The sequence below is a fragment of the Monodelphis domestica genome, chromosome 6, assembly GCF_027887165.1.
Source record: "Monodelphis domestica isolate mMonDom1 chromosome 6, mMonDom1.pri, whole genome shotgun sequence".
Classification (NCBI taxonomy): domain Eukaryota; kingdom Metazoa; phylum Chordata; class Mammalia; order Didelphimorphia; family Didelphidae; genus Monodelphis; species Monodelphis domestica.
Genome location: NC_077232.1, coordinates 287,713,725 through 287,727,322, shown reverse-complemented (window position 1 = coordinate 287,727,322; position 13,598 = coordinate 287,713,725). Strand labels below are relative to the sequence as shown.

The following is a 13,598-nucleotide window of genomic DNA, read 5'->3' as shown; positions in this document are numbered from 1 at the left end:
AAATCCAAATAAAGTCTAAAAAAAAAGAAATGAACTTTTAAAAATTAGACTATCATTTAATACTCCCAATTAAATACCAAAGTAGATATTCTGAAAAATCAAAGAAGGTATTGACCAAATTGAAAAAACTAAGTAAATATAACCAGATGCTATTTTTAGAAAGCATAAAATACAAAACTGTTGACTAATCTGATTTTTTAAAAAAGAAAACCAAATTATCATTATCAAAATTGACAAAGGTTGATTCGCACTCAATGAGAAAATAAAAATATTTACAAGAAACTACTTTGCCCAACTATATGCCAAAAAAACTGCCAATCTAAATGAAATGGGCAAATATTTACAAAATATAAATTGCCCAACTTAACAGTACAGCAAAGAGAATTCTTAAATAATCATTTTCTTTTTAAAATATTTTTAAAATCAAACCTTTACCTCCTGTCTTAGAATTAATACTAAATGTGGGTTCCAAGACAGAAGATCAGTAATGGATATGCAGTTGGGGACTTCCCCAGGGTCACATAACTAGGAAGTATATGAGACCAAATTTGAACCAGGGCCTCATGTCACTAGGTCTTACTTTCTATGCACTGAGCCACCTAGCTGCTCATACCTACATACATATAAATATATAATCTTTCAATTCCAAATTTTCTCACTCCCCCAAACTCTGTACCACCAAATGAGAAGACAAAAAATGACACATACATATGAAGTCATGTAAAGCATTTTCACATTAGACATGTCTCCGAATCAAGAAAATAAAATAGAAAACTGCTTCAAACTACAGTCAAAGTTCATCTCTTCTCTCACATCATATGTCCTTTGGAATTGTTGTGGAACAATGTACAGAATGACGGAACGATGTTGTGGAACAATGTTGTGGAATGATTAGAGTACTTGAGTCTTTCACAGTTGATTATCATCATGATATTGTTGTTACTTTGTAGAATGTTCTCTTGGTTCCACTTATTTCATTTTATATCATTCCATATTTCCAGATTTTTCTGAAACAATCTCTCTCATCATTTCTTATATCACAACAGCATTCCATCACAAACATGTGCCACAACATATTTAGCCAGTCCTCAACTGATGGGCATCCCCTCCTTTTTCAATTCTTTGCTATCACAAAAAGAGCTGCTAAAAATATTTTGTCCGTAAGGACCCTTTTCCTTTTTCTTTGATTGCTCTGGGGTAGTGTTATAAAATTGTTCTTCAGACTATTTTGATGAGTTCAGGATCTGCTAATATGATTACACATTGTACCTATACTAGAACAGTTCAATATAAATTAATACACCTATTTTCCCACATTTCCAGCATTTACCACTTTCCTTTTCTGTTATATTAGTCTACCTGATTACAGTGTGTTGGTATGCCAAGTAGTTTTTAATTTACATTTCTCAAATGGTGAGTGATTTAGAATTTTTTTCACATGACAATTAATAGCTTTGATTTCTTCTCCTAAAAATTGTCTGATTATGACATATTCTTTTACCTTTTATCAATTGGGGAATGCCTTTTATTTTATAAATTTGGCTCATTCCCTCATATTTTGGGGAAATGAGACCGTAATCAGTCCTCCGCCTAGAATCTTAGAGTGAGAAATTTTTAACGGCAGTGGCTTATAATATTTAGCACAGCATACTATTAGCTAACCTAATAACAGTTGTGAATCTAAATTGGTAACGTCTTATGTATATTTCCTAGTCCTGTTAATGTAAAATGCATTGCATGCTGATGCGAAATTTGGTAACTACAACACTTTAAAAAAATGGCTTTTATTGTTAGTTATAAACTTGGCTGATAAGGAACTATCTGAAGGCTGCTAACTATTTAGCAAAGTGTATTTTATTTCATTAGGATTATAATAATGACTTCAAAAGTTTCTTCATTGTTTTAGCTGCTAAGATGGTACACATTTATAAGTTTGTTTCAGCTCTTCTGGAGATTTGGTATAAGGTTCTATAATGCCTAAACCCGAGAGCTCTATGATTCACACTGGCTAGAATGGGAAAGTTTACAAATCAGCTCATATTAGGAAACTAAGTTCTGCGTAATTAATATTTATTAATTAAAACATATTAACTAAAATAATACAGCACAAATGAAGATATCTCCTGATGCAGTTGCCTGGTTAGGGCAGCCTCTAAAAGCAGATCTGTTTCTTCAGTTCAGATCCTTGAAATAAGTTTATAGAGAGAATTCTCTGAAATACAAGAAACTTTTATGAGAGTTACTTTAACTATATCCTCATGTTTAGAGAGGAGTTGCGAGCAGAGGTTTATGTGGTTACAATATCATTTTCATTTGAATATGGTTAGTAACCAACCATATTTTACTATAGACAACTTGTTTGATACAATCTAGAAGAAGTTACTTAGTTGGTTTATACATTCTTTGATAGTTTTTTTTGTTACAATTGGAGTAAAATAAGTGTCTCTTAGGTAAATTCATTTGTATGATCATTAAACTCAGACATTGAAGTCATCTCTCTACAAAATGTTGTTATGTATGTGTTCATATCTAGGATAAGATCCATCCTTAGCAGCATCTCATCCTCCCAAGAGTGATGTGGGCAGCTAGAGTGAATAATTGGAGTGAAATTTTTTTTAATCAGACAATTACATTTGTCAAATAGAAATTCTTCTAATATAATACAAAGGCCTTAAGCATGTTCTAATAAAAAGTTCTAAAAATTGGGTTCCAAAAATTATGTATGCCATTGTTCACCGTCTGCACAAACTAGGCAATTTAAGAGAATTAGCTCAGTTCTGATTTCTCAGTTATTTGAATTTCCTAAATATATCAACATAATTTTCTAACTTATATCACAGGGCAATTACGTGTAATAAAACTGAAATTTATTCCCTCTGGGGGGGCTTGAATATGAGGTGAAGAATTAAATAAATGAATGGCAGTCTAAAGAAGTTAAATGATAGTAGAGTTAATGCTTATTTGAAAAGCATTTTCTGTTTATTATCAACAAAACCAAGAAGGATGAGACAGAAGAAAAGGTTCCATTATGGCCTATATACAATGCTTGTTCATCATTTGGCTGTGGCTGGAGAGAAGTTACTGACAGAGAAGAAATCAGAATATAATTTCTTTTTCCTGGGCTCTGTGGGAAACCCAGAGTCACAGCAGAGCTTTGGCTAGGCCTCAATCAAACTTGCTCTGACTGATCTTTTTGATTGGAGACAGATTTAAGATAAATATATTATTTATAAGTTATTGGAAATAGGTTGTTTAGACAGGAAATTTTGGATTTTATTTAGTGGTCAGGAGAAATAGAGTAGCCTGGTTTCCAGGTGGAAAAAAAAAACCACCAGGAAGAATCAGTTGGGAGTGGGTAAAGGATTAATATCCCCTTAGTTTTTTAGGGTTTCCTATTTATCTATCACCTTCTTAAATCCCTATAACTTTTATTAAATTAAGATTAAGTTTTTTCTCTGACTCTGTTATCCATTGTATGAGCCTACAAACAAGGTCCAATACTGTTACCTTGGCCCTTTATCTAGAGTATCTGACCAGCAACAATAAGAAGATACTGTCTAGAAATTATCTTAACAATGAGGAATTTGCCTGGAAAGTAAGACACACATAGGAACTATATGAACATAATTATAAAACATTTCACAAAAATAAATCTGGAACTAAATATCTGGAGAAACATCACTTGCTCATGGGTAGGCCAAACCAATATAATAAAAATGATATTACTGCTTAAATTAAATTAGTTTTTCTGCAAACCCCAAACAACTAAAGAATTTCTTCACAGAGTTAGAAAAATTAAATACAAAATTCATTTGGAGAACAAAAAGTGAAGTATATCAAGGGAATCAAATGAAAAAGAAATATGAAGGAAAGGAACCTAGCAATACCAGATCTCAAACTAATCTACAAGACTATAATCATCAGAACAATTCACTAATGGGTAAGAAGCAGAAAAGTTTATCATGGTGAAACACAATGTAAGAAGCAAACAAATAAAGCCAAGACCTCAGCTCTTTGGGCAAGAACTCACTATTTGACCAAAACTGTTGGGAAAATTGAACTACATAAGGACTAACATCTTACATTGTATACCATAATGAGCTTAAAATGTATGCGTGATCTAGACATAAAGAGTAATATAAGAAAATTAGCACAATGTAGGATAAATTATTTTATGATGTTTGAATAGGGAAAGAATTAAAGATTAAAAGAGAGATAAATTCATAGGAGGCAAAATGGGCAATTTTGATTACATAAACTAAAAAAGGTTTTTTAATTTAAAACCAATGAATTAAAATAAGAAGCAAAGCAAGAAACTGGGAAAAAATGTTCATAGCAAGTTTCTCTGATAAAGGTTTCATTTCTGAAACATAAGGAACAGAGTCACATTTACAAAAATAAGAGCCATTTCCCAATTGATAAATCATCAAACAATATGACTAGATAATTTTCAGGGGAAGAAATTCATGTTATGAATAATCAGATGAAAAAATAGTTTAAATCACTAAGAATTAGAGAAAATCGAAATAGAATGGCTCCAATATACCATCTCACATCCAAAAATAATTGACTAAGTTGATAAGAAAGGAAAATGACAAATGTTGAAGACAGTATAGGTAAATAGGCATGCATATGCATGGTTGACAGAATTGTGAATTAGTCCAATTATTCTCTAAAGCAATTTAGAACCATGTGCAAAAATCTATAAAAGTATGCATTCCCTTTGACCTAGCAATACCACTACTAGTTCTAGATTCCAAAGAGATTTTTAAAAGGGAGTTTATATTATGAAAATACTTATAACAGTTCTTTTACATGACAGCAAAGAATTAATAAGGGGATATCCATTGATGGAATAATGCCCAAGCAAGTTATGGTATATGAATGTAATAGAATAATACTATTGCACTGTAAAAAAAATTATGAAGGAGGTATTTTCAGAAAAACCTAGAAAGATTTGTATGATCTGATGCAAAGTGAAGGAAGCAGAAGCAGGATAGCAACTCATACACAAGAGCAATATTGTAAAGATAATCAACTTGGAAAGGCATTAACTCTGATCAGTACAATGACCAACCACATTTTTCCCACTTTATTATTCCAAATGTTTAAAAAGCCAAACAAAATAAGCCTTTCCATATATAAAGAAAAAGATATTACATAAATGAAATCATAGATTTCCTATATGTTTAACTTACTTTTCTTAGGATCTACATAATAGATCCTATCCACTAGTATTCCAACCCCTTCATAACCTCCCTACATCACATAGGATAGTGTGTGGTGGTCAACATATTCATATAAATTGTCTTTCATGTTTTATCTTTCTGTTCACTTTATAGAGGTAACATTCTCAATTTATTCTTCTAGTATTAGTTCTGTAGCTGTGTATAATGTTCTCCTGGTTCTATTTATTTCATTATTCATTAGTTTGTATAGTTCTTTCCAGATTTTAAAAATCAGATTGTTTATCATTTCTTAAGGCATTGTAGTATTGCATCACAATCATATACTACAATTTGTTTAGTTATTCCCAAATTGATGGACATCTCAGTTTCCAATTCTTTCCTATCACAAAGAGAGCTGCTATAAATATCTTGGAACATATAGGTTCTTTTCTTCTTTCCCTAAACTCCTTGAGAAACAAGCCCAGCGATACATGGTTTTATAACTGTCTGGGTGTAATTCCAAATTGCTTTCCAAAATGGTTGGATCAGTTTACAGCTCAACCAATAGTGCATTATTATCCCCATTTTCCCATATCCCCTCCAACATTTGTCATTTCACCCTTTTGTCATTTTAGCCAGCCTTTTTGGAGTGAGGTGATATCTCAGAATTATTTTGGTTTGCATTTCTCTAATCAGTAGTGATTTGTAATATTTTAAAAATATATCCATATATGACTTTTATTTCTCCATCCAAAAATTATCTGTTCATATCTACATTTATTCTAATAATAATTCCTTATAGTAAATCTAATTCCAAAAGACTCAAAATAAGTCATACTATTCATCTCCAGATAAAGAACTGATAGACCTCGCCTGCAAATAGAAGCATATTTTTTTCTTTCTTTTTCAGAAAGGCAAGGGAGAAGGAGTATGGTTAATTTGGACATTTATTTTGTCTTCTTAAACATATTTGTAATGTTTTTGTTTTTCTTGCCTTCTCAGTGGGTAGGGAAAGGAAAGGCAAAGAGAGGGAAAATTTGTAACTAAAAATATCCTAAAAATGAATTTTTTAAAGAGAAGAAAATTTCACAGAAGAAAAGAGAGGGAAAGTCTAAAAAACAAACAAATATCACAGGCAATTGAAATTACAACCTGGATAGTTTAGTGTTATGTCAAATAAATTATTTAGAACAATTGGTAAAGAAGGAGCCCTGTCAAACTCCTTTTAGGAAATAAATATTGTGTTGATATCTAAGCCAGGAAGAGCAAAAACAGAGAAGAAAATTGTAGGCTAGTTTTATTAATGAATATAGATGTAAAAATGCTAAATAAATAATTAGCCAGTCTAATAGATGATATTTGGAGGTATATTTTGATGGCATACTAGATAACTAGTTATCTTCTTTTTGCCTACCCTCCTTCCTGTATACCTTCCCTTCCTCCCTCTTCCAGTCTCCTTTCCTCCCCTCTTCTTCCCTTCAGTTTCCCCTTCCCCCTTTTTCTTCAGCCTCCTTCTAAGTCACTCAGAGTGAGCTATGATGCTTTAGAGGAAATACTCTTTTTTCTTCTTTATCTCAAGTAAGAGTTTATTGAAGAAAACAGGAAAGATGGAGGATAAGGTAAGAGGGGCGGGATTTCCCTGTTATCTATAATGAGTGTTAGGTTGGAGGATATTGAGAGAAATGGCAATTCAGTCACTAGCATGAAACAGAGCCAGTCAGAAAGAGATATATGGACTGTTGTCCTTCTTCTTCTGCCTTCAACTCAGCCAGGCTACCTCCAACTTGATTATCCCAAGTCCCAGAGTTAAAACCAGCTTCTTCCTTCAGTCAGCTAGAAAGCCCAAAAGACCTTCAAATCCATTCAAGCAGTTGGCTCTTGCCTCCAACTGTCTTCCAGTCAGCTTCCAAATGGAATCTTCATTTGACTGACAGATGACCCATCTCCAGCTTCTGTCCTTTGCATACATGCCTCTTCCACAATTATCTGCAACTGTATTATAAAGATTATATGTTATGACCAAATAGGATTTATCCCAGGTATACAGGGATGTTTGAATTAATATAAGGAAAATTATTAATATAATTATATCAACAAGAAAATAAAAAATTAATAAATGCAGAAAAAGGTTTTGACTAACTAGAATATTCATCCATATTTAAAAAAACACTTGAAAACATAGGTATTTTGATTTAGATATTTAGAACAATATATAATAGAATGATAAATATATACTTAAAGCCACCAGTGAACATCATCTGTAATAGGGATAAATTATAAGCTTTCCCTATAAGATCAGAATGCCCATCTTCTCCAATACTATTTAATATTGTATTATAAATACCAACAATAGCAATAAGATAAGAAATTAAAGGAATAAGAATGGACAAAGAAATGGAAGGAATAGGGGAAAAAATAGAAAATCCTAGGGATTTAACTAAAAGGAGCAGGAGGCAAAAAAATAGAAAATTCTAGTGATTCAACTAAAAGGAGCAGGATATAAAATATACCCACATTAACATTTATATATAATACCAACAAATTCCTGAAAAAAAAGAGATAATAAGTGATTATCTATTTAAAATAACAATATATAGAATAAAATACCTACTATACTCAGAAACTACATGAATATAATAAGAAGATTCTTTTTGCAAAAATAATCTCAGATTTAAATAATTGAAGTATTAATTGTTCATGGATGGGCAGAGCCAATACAATTAAAATGATTCCACATAAACCAGTCTTCTTATTCAATACTAACCCAATTAAATTACCAAAATATTATTTTATTGAACCAGAAAGAATACTAACAAAATTAATTTGGAAGAATAAAGGGGCAAGAATATCAAAAGATTTAATTTTTAAAAGGTAAAGAAAGGAGGTTTAGCAATACCAGATTTTAAATGATATTATAAAGCAGTAATTATCAAAACTATCTGGTACTGGCTGAGAAACAGAAGACCTGAGCAGTGGAACAGAGCAGAAATACAACAAAGATCTGTTTAAAAAAATTATAGTAGGGGGCAGCTGGGTGGCTCAGTGGATTGAGAGTCAGGCCTGGAGATGGGAAGTCCTAGGTTCAAATCTGGCCTCAGACACTTCCCAGCTGTGTGACCCTGGGCAAGTCACTTGACCCCCATTGCCTAGCCCTTACCACTCTTCTGCCTTGGAGCCAATACACAGTATTGACTCCAAGATGAAGGTAAGGGTTTAAAAAAAAATTATATTTGACAAAAGTAAAAATCCAAGTTTTGAACATAAGAATTCACTTTTTGGTTGGGTAAATTGGAAAACAGTCTGGTAGAAACTAGATATAGACTAATATCTTACACATTTACCAAGATAGGATCAAAATGGCTACATGATAGAGATAAAAAAGGAGATATCAGAAACAAATTAGAAAAACATCTTATCTATCAGATTTGCAGATAGGAAAGGAATTTATGAATAATCAAGATAAAGAAGGCATGGTGAGGGGGCACCTGGATGGCTCAGTGGATTGAGAGCCAGGTCCTAGGTTCAAATCTGGCCTTAGACACTTCCTAGCTATGTGACCCAGGGCAAGTCCCTTAGCCCCAATTGCCTTGCCCTTACCACTCTTCTGCCTTAGAACCAATACACAGTATTGATTCTAAGATGGAAGGTAAGGGTTTAAAAACAAAAAGAAGGTATTGTGAGATATAAAGTGGTTAATTGTGAATGCAATAAATTAAAAAGACTTTGTATAATTTAAAAAAATGTAGCCAAGGAAAGCAGTAATTTGGGGGAAAATTTTATAGACAGTTTCTCAAATAGAGGTCTCATATACAAAATATTCAGAAAACTGTCAAATATATAAGAATATGATCCATTCTCCAATCAACAAATGGCCATAAGAAATGAATAGACAATTTATGGATGAAGAAATCAAAGCTATATGAAACTATATGAAAAAATGCTCTAAATCATTTTTGCTTAGAGAAACACAAATCAAAACAAACTCTGAACTACCATCTCACATTTGGTTGTGAGATTGGTTAAAATGATAAAAGGGCAAAATGTCAAATGTTGGAGGAGAAGTGAAAAAATGGGGAGACCAATCCACTCTTGGTGAAATTGTGAACTGACCCAACTATTTTTAAAAGCAATCTAGAATTATATTCAGAGTTACACAACTGTATACCTTTTGACCCAGCAATATGACATAAGGTTTATTTCCTAAGGTGATCCAGGAAAAAGAAAAAGAGCCTGTATGTTCTAAAATATTTTTAGCAGCTCTATTTGTGGTGGCAAAGAATGGGAGATTGAGGAGATGCCCATTAGTTGAGGGAATAATTTAAACAAGTTGTGGCATATAATTGTGATGGAATATTACTGCATAGAAATGATGAACAGAGTAATTTTTTTAAAGCATGGAAAGCTCTAAATGAAATTATGAAGGGTGAACTGAGCAGAACCAAGAGAACATTATATACAGCAACACAAATATTGTTTGAAGAATGACTTTCTCTTCCAGAGAAAGAAACAAAGAAAGAAACAAAGAAAGGAAAAAAATATATATATATAAATAAGACATAGTTTTATATATATCTTTTTGCCAAATGTTGCATTCACTAAAGGAGGAAAAGGAGAAAGGGAGGAAGTTAACTGGGTGTATTAATGTAAACAACATAAATCTAAATTTTAAAAACTTAAACTTTTGGTTTATTATATATTTTTTAAAAAAGAAAAGCCATTTATGCATGAGATCCCTAGTTTCATGTGTGTCTTATTTCCTCTTCTATTGTGTGTATAGTAATGCATTTTTAATTGTAAAATTCAAAATAAAATAATTATACGCAAAGGTGAAAAAAATATACCATTGCACAAGTACTTCTTTTGGTTTTATCTGAGGGTTTATTACTTTGAGAAGAATAGCTTGTTTTTTATCTCTGTTTCACTCCTATGTTTTATCTGAGGGTTTATTACTTTGAGAAGAATAGCTTGTTTTTTATCTCTGTTTTCACTCCTATTATTTATTTTATATTTATTACTTTTATCAAATTGTTTTGGGGTCAATTCAAGGCAATCATAAGATGCTAGAATTATCCTCTTATTGCTTTGTAAACGCTGATGTATGAACTCTTGAACTTGGGTACTATTGAACTTGGGGGAAACTCAAGAAACAATTCCCCAAAAGGGCACTGAAAATCCATTCTCTGGTTCAGAGGTTATTCTCTAGGACCATACCACCTGGGAAATACCATCACTATTAGCTTTTAAATAGGAAGTTGTTGCTCAGGACTATTGTCTAAGTATTTCCATATTGGTACACATACACACACATAGAATCTGTTTGTTCCATGTTATTTTCTTGCTTCTGTTTCTTACTCTGTGAAGTGGAGATAATAATAGCATGACCTAAGATTGTTATTAGGAAAAAATAAGAAATTTGTAAAGCCCTTTGCAAACCTTCAAGCTAATATACAGGTAGATGATCACCATCATCTTCGTCATCATGACTCTCATTATTTAGTAAGGCATCAAGAGCATTGTTCACATTCACAAAGGGAAGGTGTCCCTCATGTGCCTACAAAGAGACTTACTTGTGCCCTGTAATATCATCAAGCTAATTGGGGGAACTCATTGAATTGCCGTAAGATTGTAGTGCATTTTTTCTTAAAAGTCATTTGGAGGGGGCAGCTGGGTGACTCAGTGGATTGAGAGTCAGGCCCAGAGATGGGAGGTCCTGGGTTCAAATCTGGCCTCAGATACTTCCCAGCTGTGTGACCCTGGGCAAGTCACTTGACCCCCATTGCTTAGCTCTTACCACTCTTCTGCCTTGGAACCAATACATAATATTGATTCTAAGATGGAACGTAAGAGGTTATTTTTTTTTCTATTGGGTAGTTATTTGCTCCTGGGAAGTCTTACAGAAATCTTAACTTCAAAGTTATCATTTATGTATGACAACAGGTTAGAGCTGCTAATCAGAAAACCCACCATCTAGACCTTCCAGTGATACTGTCCTACTGGGGTGATTCTAATATTGTTATCCAAGCCATCTAAACTCAATAGTACAGGGTTAGGCGAGTAATGATGCAGTTACACAATTCTCAAAGCACATGGGAGCAGCCCTGTTAGAACTTACTCCTTATTTTACAAAGGAGCAAACCGAAAGTCAGTGAGGTTAGGGACGACTTGCCTGCCTGTTTGGGACTCTGCCCCTGTGTTCCCCAAACCTTCTGCCTCTCTAGAGCTTCAGTGCATGGCAGTAGGAGAAGTCTCCTGCCATTGAGAAAAGGCCAGACGGAGTGTGGATCCTAGAGGCAAAAAAGGACGGAATCCCTGCTGAGTCTGTCTCTGCCTCCTCGTCCTCTAACTGAACTCAGCTCCACTTAGGCTGAGCTGTCACAGGTCCTTTACCGCAGACTGGACCGCTGCGGCTCGCTGCTTCCCTCCCCAGCGTTGGACTAGCAGGAATGAGTCTCCTGGGAAAGAAAAAAGCAGAAGTCTGGGGAAAGATTTGGCTGGAAGGCGGGGTGCCTGCCTCTACCTTGGTGGCTGGCAAGTGTTCTAAACGCTCGTTGACTAGGAGAGTTCAAGTGTAGGAGAGAGAGAAGCGGTGGGGGGAGGGGGAACCAGAGAGGGGTGGGGTGGCGAGGTCCCTGCCAGGTTGATCTGTAGGTGGGCACGTGGAAGATCCACCTCCAGTTCTTTTAGAAGGTGGAGGAAGGAAGGAAAAGGAAGCTAGTAGCAGCCGCAGGCTCAGCCTCGGTCATTTCAGTCCCTGCGTGCCTCGCCGCTGCTGCCAAGCTCAGACAGACGACGAGAGCCCCCCTATTCCCTAGCCCCCTCCTCCGAACCCGCCAGAGCAAGCCCTGAGCCTTTCTGCCATTGGAGCAACGCCCCCCTACCGGACACAAGAGGGCAGCTTACCCAGCTTCCTGGAAGCAGGTGACCTGTGGCTTTGCGGGGTGCCTCCCCCCAACCTTTATTAATGGGGTTCGCGCTCGGCTCCGCATTTTCCCCTGTGATAGCCTGGAGGATGCTCTGATTCCAAATTCAGCCCAACATCCAAGGACGAGCAGTGTTGGCTACGCTACCAGGTGATGAATTTCTCTGCAAGGTCATTGCTCTCAGTCTCCTGTCTTACTACTGGCTTGGAAGGTAAGAAAGGGGGAACGTACCCTCCCTCTCCATTGCACTTAGAGGACATTTATCCGTACACGGGGGTCACAAATGAGGGGTGTATGTGTGTGTGTGTGTGTGTGTGTGTGTGTGTGTGTGCGCGCGCGCGCGCGCGCCTGCCAGGAGAGGTGTATGTTATGTGTTGCAGTGGTGGAAAAGCTCATGTGATTAAATGGGATCTTTTTCTGCCTTTAAAGCAAATTGTGGTTCTCTGTTACGGCCGGAGTCTGGGATTGTTAGAAGAAGATTGTGAAACTGATCTGTGGGTGAACTTTGGAACCACAATTAGTCAGGGTGCTAACCACATGCTGTAAAATGCCCTTTGGAGACGGGTTTTATAAAGCTCCCGAGAATTGTGGAGCAAAAATACAATGCCAGAGGCTGATTTTTGCACTCTCCAGGCCAATGAAGAAAATCCTGGGGAAAATTGAGGCCTCATCAATGGACAGCCAACAAATGAGAACTAATAGACCCTGGCGCATTTATTATTATTACTATTATTAATAATTTCCTTATTCCAAACGGTTGCCCAAGGTTTTAACGACTTGAGGGGAGGCAGCTGAAAAAAATGTCAGCTTTTGTTTTTTTGCGGGTCAAGGTTAGGGTTATGATTTTCAAGAATTCATGGTGTGTGGTATGGAAGGGAAAAGCAGAAATGCAGTGAGAGAAAGAATTAGAACCCAGTAGTGGTTATTGACACCAGAGACAATACATTCTCCATTTTTCCTATCCTGTAAAATCTCTTTCAGAATTCACACCAGGAACATGAACATATTTTCCAAATATTTCTATAAGTATACTGACCTTTGGTTTTGTTTTTGTTTCAAGGCTACAAATTTGAGGCATGGGGAGGATGTAAAGAAACTGAAGTGATAACACCTGCTAGTGAGGCTTTTTTTTTTTAACCCTTACCTTCTATGTTAGAATCAATACCAGTTACAAGACAGAAAAGTGTTAAGGGCTAGGCACCTGAGGTTAAATGACTTGCCCAGGGACACACAGCTAGGAAGTGTCTGAGGTCATATTTGAACCCAGGCCCTCCCAACTCTATGCCTAGCACTGTATCCATAGACTCACCTATCTCCACCTCCCCCCACAAGGTTTTGAGAGGCACATAGGGAAAAAGTTGATTAACTCTTACCCTTATGAAAAATGTATATATAACTTGAGATTTTTTTTTTGTCACTTCTACTTATTGTACTTCTTTAACTATCTTGGAAATGGAGATACAGATCTAAATCAATCCGGGGGGGGGGGGGGGAGGCTACTTTTAAAAAA

General features: G+C 35.3%; 1 protein-coding gene across 1 annotated transcript in view; it reads left to right on the top strand.

The window, feature by feature from the left end:
• Nucleotides 1–11,062: 11,062 nt before the first annotated feature.
• GPRIN3 (GPRIN family member 3) overlaps nt 11,063–13,598 on the top strand; it is a 39,593-nt gene continuing 37,057 nt past the window's right edge. The window contains exon 1 of the mRNA XM_056803329.1: nt 11,063–12,299. The gene's annotated coding sequence lies outside the window, so the exon portion shown is untranslated. The remainder of the gene's footprint in view (nt 12,300–13,598) is intronic.